This window comes from Cibotium barometz, chromosome 28 (assembly GCF_041138505.1).
Source record: "Cibotium barometz isolate CiBa-2024 chromosome 28, ASM4113850v1, whole genome shotgun sequence".
NCBI classification, from domain to species: Eukaryota; Viridiplantae; Streptophyta; class Polypodiopsida; order Cyatheales; family Cibotiaceae; genus Cibotium; species Cibotium barometz.
Genome location: NC_141073.1, coordinates 37,709,886 through 37,715,885, shown reverse-complemented (window position 1 = coordinate 37,715,885; position 6,000 = coordinate 37,709,886). Strand labels below are relative to the sequence as shown.

Genomic DNA, 6,000 nt, shown 5'->3' with positions numbered 1-6,000 from the left:
TTTACAATAATGAAAACTTAACAAAACCCAACAGAGAAAAACAGATAAACCTAATCTATTGTATATTACAACACATGCTACATTTACCATGATGAACTTGGATCTTGGATAGGATCTTACTAGTTTATACAAGTTGACTTGCTCATTCACAACTGTGTGACGATCTCCACATGCTTGCATTTGGGGCCTTCTAGCTACTGGTATGAATGCATTTGTGTAAGGATGAGATGTGAGGAGATGCGTAGAATAAAATCTGAACTACCCTTTTATAGACTTTCATACTATTGGCCGGCGGATGCAAGTCAACCAACCCTTTTATGAATCTAGGACTTTTTGATGTGTTCATATTATGACCAACTTATGTCCCAACTATTGGTCCATGTCTTGGGCACCTTTGAGCACATATTGAACTGCCAAAACAATTTCCCCAAACATGTCATCCTCTGCCACACACTTTGTCTAGGAGGTGGTTGTGGAGTAGAGAGTATATCCAAGTGGCACTCACATGGGTGATGCAAAGTGACACCTCTCTCTCTCTCTCTCTCTCTCTCCCTTTGCCGCCTACAAGAAGTATAGTTGTTCTATTTTTTGGTAGTCAATAGATTTATAGGGACAACTCTCTCTTTCCCTCTCTATGTGGCTCTCTCTCACTTGCTTTGTGCAAGTGAACTTGGATAATTTGATAATGGATTTTTACCTTTTAAACATGAAATGATTTAGTGCATCTAATTATAGTAGTTAAGAGAAACACACCTTCTTTCCATCTTTGATTTTGATATTTTAGAATGCTAATTAGACTTTACTAATACCTCATATTCACAAAATCACACTTAGTAGTCTTGATCAAAGCCATTGATTACACTCTTTTATGAAATAGGGTTTATATTGATGTATAAGAATAAAGCCAATATAAGAACCATGTAATGACACCTTAAGGAAATTAATGCTTTACAATGGACTTGATGTATTGTTCCGCTTTTGTCAAGCTACCTCTAAGTATGTATCCCACCAATGGAATCAAATATTTGTTAAGACCCTTGGCATGGACTAACAAATATAGAGTGTCAAAGAAGCTCTTCTCTATTAGACACATGCCAACAACCATGCAAGTATCAAGATAACACCCACCTTGTTGTTCTCATTACCTTGGGTTGTTAAAATACTAAGAATCAAAATCCTTATCTTAACATTAATTTTAATCTAAATCACTCTACTCAATTCTAATATAATTTTGTGCCTAGTGTAAATCACACCAATCAACAACTTCCATAAGCTTTTGATGGTTATAAGAATCATCAAACTCTCACAAAAACGAGGATCATAAGCTCATTCTAGTGTAAAACAAACCAAAAAACTTTCATAAGCTTTTCATGGTCAAAAGAATCATCAATTTCTCACAAATTAGGATCATGAACTCATCTTAGCTCTCTCCATGTATATGCATGCACTCAATTCACTCATCATCAAAGAATTCATATCCTTGCATCCACTCCTCAAAGTATTGATTCATTTGGAAAATTGACAACTCTCAAAAAAGATCACACATAAGGGATAAACACAAAACATTAGTGGTAACATACCCATCTTCACTAATAAAGAAATGTCCATGTAATAGATAAATTTATGAGTTTTTATGGTATAAAAATCAATGATTTTATTAAGTAAGTCATTTTTACTTAGAATCTTCAAATTTTGAGCCCAAATTTGGAATTTGCACGTGATTTTACCCTAATATAGGATTTTACAGCATCCAAAACGGACACCGGATCAAGCTTATACGCAAATTTCAGTCATTTTTAGTTAAAAAGCGACGACCTTTAAACCTTAATAAATGCACGACCGGGCGTCCAATTGACGAACGGTCTGCACCCTAGTCTGCACTCCAATGACCACGAGAACATCTCGGACCAAAAAAAAAAATCGCCCTCCGAGGCGGTCCGACACGAAAATCGAGGCCGATGCCCCAAATTTGGGGACACCTCCTTAAAATTTGGACCGTACACACTTACCAGGGTGCCCGTACGATGGCCACACAAGAGCCAAAGGACGGCCGCCCACAGTGTGGTCCACACGTAGTACCGCTAACGTGGACACCCATGCTGCCCCTGACTAGAGAAGGTATATGCATACCACTCCTTTCCCTGTTAACCGACACCGTACCTTTCCCCCTGAGCCATGCAGGCCACTGATCCAGAGACTTTGCTAGTACACTGTCCTTTCGTCCTTGCTTTGCACAGCGCCCTGCACAGCGCCCATATATCCGTACCCCACAGTTATATAAACCCCCGGGGTGCTCCATGGGCAACACGCATTTCTGCGTAGCTTATGCTCTGTTGTGCCGCTGTCCATACCGTCGTCCATCCCTGTGCAGTGTACTTGTTGTAGTACAGCCACCCCTCTCCACACCCCCTCATTTGCCACTTTTCAGATAAGGAAATTTTCCTCCATCCCCCCCCTCTTGCTAGGAGGCAGTGTCCTTAACTCTCTCTCCCACCCCCCCGTGTGAAGACTTACAGCAGCCCTTCTCCCCTTCACCAAAACATTTTTGTGTTAAGGACATCTCACGATCCCACCCCCCCATTTGCGTGGACTTTAGTAAGAAGTTTTTGCCTTAGTAGAGCGAGGCTTCATGCGTTGTGGTCTTTTGCTCATACGGTGAGCAAACGATCTCAGAATTGAGATCTGACTGGAGCGTTTCGACTGCGACAGCGAGCCCTACAAGACGACATCCAAGATGGCCCCTTCTCGAAAACGTCAAAATATTGCCTCGAGAAAGGAGCGCACAACAAACGAGATTAGAGAAGATGCTCCCGATGCGGCTCCAACCCTCCCTTTACAAGCTCCTCAAGGAAATGATGGCCAGGTTAGCTTGGTCATCTTTTAAAGAAGAGTTTTTTTTTAATATTAGTGTTAATAAATGTGTATCTTTTCCTTTTAAAATAATGACATAAAAATGTATGAAGTTACGAATTGAGTGATGATGTATTCAATGAACTGCATTGAAATTGTTATCTTTAAAGAGTGTAAATTTTTCCTGGCTTTGATGCTAACTCCGTTCCGTGCTTGTGTAGCCGGGCGGCGTCGTTTAGCAAAGCTCGGGAATGGCCCAAGGTATCCCTCATACCATTGGGAGAATAAGGTTCGCTGATTGAGGCGAGAGATTATGATGCTGTCTAGTTCTGAGGGCCCAGGCTAGTGCTATGAATAAGCCAACCCTAGTGTGCAAACATCCCTCCGAGGGGCGGGAGGATCGAGCGATGGAGCCTGAGAGGGCGACATGCCGGCTTGAGTCCTCGCCCCGCCGGCGGCCGAGGATGAGGTGTATGGTCCCGTAGGGTTTTGCTTAGCATGTAGAGGCTAGAAGGCCGAATTCTAGATCATCGGTAGTATAAAAGAAAAAGAATAAGAGAGCCGGTTTGGCTTATATGGAATTGATTCGTGTATAAACTTTTTTTTTTATAAATCTTGTGTTTGGCATTATTGTATTGTGGAAAAAGACTGTTTTAACAAACCTTGTGAAAAGGATCTTAATTAAGGAACATGTTTATTTATGTCAAACAGTGTGGTAGGATTAATTAGAAAACAAATTGACGCGTGAGTAGGGTGGAAAGTGGGAGGATGGAATGCCCTGACGGCACCATCCTACGGACGGGTGGACCCGATTAGTCGGGTAGCTTTCCAACAGATTAAGTGAAAGACCTATGCTAGATAAATAGGTTCTTGGGCAACTCTATTCTAGAAGACTAGGCCAGCGGGCGGCGGCTGTGCCTTGCATGGATGAGGAAAAAAGCGTTGCCTCTAGAAATCAAGTCTAGTAGTTGCCCAATTTATGATCAATTACCCTATGGGTGATTTGATTTTTAGAAGATCACGCTCCCCCTGTGGGATAGGACTAGGTCTTACCTGTGAATCGTATCCTTGAATCTCTACACGGTCAAGGTGTCGATAAATAGGAAATTTTCTACAAGTTAAGACTTAGTGGACTATCTTAAGTATTTCCCCTATTTTAGAAGGGGGAACCTTACAATTGGTATGAGAGCCGATCTTAGCTCCTAGGATTTGCCATTTAACGACTGTTTTGCAATGAATGTTTTACCTAACATAATGCTAATTAATAAAAACACCCTACTAAAAAAAACAAGTTGAATTGATGTTTGAATGATTGTAGGAAGAGGAAGATGCCTACTCAAAGTTTCTAGTTTTCCAATGCATCTTTGAGACTGCTAGTCACTCCTCAAATTTCGAGTTTCGTGACACCATGGTGCAGATACTAGAGAAGATGTCCCTCCCTCATTTCTCTCATATTGAAAGAGGATGGGGTAGAGATTTCTGGAGTCGTGGGCCGAGATATTTCTTCATCCGAGCAGATCAAATTGGGAACCTTACCATCGACCTAAAGCAGATTCGTTGGATTGAAAAGTTGAAGATGATCCGTTTATTTTGGTTCGTCGGTACCCCGAGGGCCGACACCTCTATGACTATAGATGGGATTCGTATACCTCAGGATCGCTGGGTGTATGACCAAGTGATATAGGTCTTACCTACTCTGACAGAGTAGCTGTGTTGGGATCTACCCCAATCCAGAGTCTACCACCCTTACCACCATCAGTTTTTAGAGTCTTAGAAACTACAGCGGAACCCCCATATTTCACCTATGTGGACCGCTCTACCCTTATGTCATAGTCAAGCTTAGGAATTTCCCTTGATGGCAAATAAGACTAATTATATTAGTCTCAGATCTTTGTAATAAAACTCATCCTTGTAAATATTTGAAAATAAAATGATTTCAATGTTTTACTCTCCAAAATAAGCGTTGTGCAAGTATGAATCTTGTAATCTTAAAAATTGTTTTTACAATGATGGTGGCCAGGACGATCACCCTCCACTTTCCAATGCACTTTACACTAATATCCAGGAGAAGAAGCTCTTGCTCAAGCAAATGTTCAAAGATTGAGAAGGATGCTGAAGTCTGGAAGCGATGGACGATTATTTCTCTGCCGCCGGTACTGGAGTAGCAAATCAATCTATGCTTGCACGGTTTCACCTCATCGGAGATGCTAAACTCTGGTGGAAACAATGGTGCCGTGACAAGGGAGTCACTGAGCATTCTCAAACGTGGGAAGAAATCAAGCAGGCCGTGAAGGAAAGATATCTTCCCCCATCCCATGAATCCATAAAGATGAATGAGTTTTTTTGTCTTAGGCAGTGCAGCTTAACTCTTGATGAGGACTACTATTCCAAATTTATCACTCTTCGGAAGTATGCCCCAGCTATGACTACTTCCCAGCAAGTGGCTCGTTTCTGCCAAGGGTTAAATGAACCCTTAGATTCCCGCCTTGAAGCAATGAGGCCAAGCTCATTACAAGATGCTCTCATACGAGCAAAGCCCCTTGTGAAAGAATTGAGGGCTGACAAACCTAAGCCTCAAAAGAGATCGTACCCTAAGGCAAATCCTAAAGATCAACCCTACAAGAAACCCCAACAGAATTTCCCCTACTACAACAGAGGGTGACAAAGCAACTCTTTTGTCCCCCGCTCGTAAGCTGCTTCTTCCAGAGAAGGCCCTCTGTGTTTTGAGTGCAATGAGCCGGGACACTTTAGGGCCAACTATCCCAAGATGGCAACATCATTTCCCCAAGGTAGCAGAGGAAATGAAGGCCGTGGAACCCCTATCCACCAAGGTGCAAGAGACGATGGACGTGGCAGAGGCCGTGGAGGAGCAGTTGCTAGGACCGCCTGTATTATAAGTGAAGAACCGACCTTGGAAATGGCTGAAGAAGAGCGCGCCACCGTCCATGCGGCAGTAGAACACCAAGGTCCGAATAAACAATTTGGTGTAATCCAAACCCCATTCCAGATTTTGATTGATTGTTGCACTACCCATTCATTTCTTTCGCCTAGGTGTTTGCAAAAATTAAACTTGGGTCAAAAAACAGCTAGAAGAATGACTGTAGAGTTAGCCAGTGGGAAAGTAGTATCTCGCCACTCTATAGGAAACCT

General features: G+C 42.2%; 1 protein-coding gene across 6 annotated transcripts in view; it reads right to left on the bottom strand.

Moving 5' to 3' along the window:
* LOC147622804 (MADS-box transcription factor 23-like) overlaps window positions 1-6,000 on the bottom strand; it is a 216,299-nt gene that overhangs the window by 180,052 nt on the left and 30,247 nt on the right. The gene's annotated exons all lie outside the window — the stretch shown is intronic.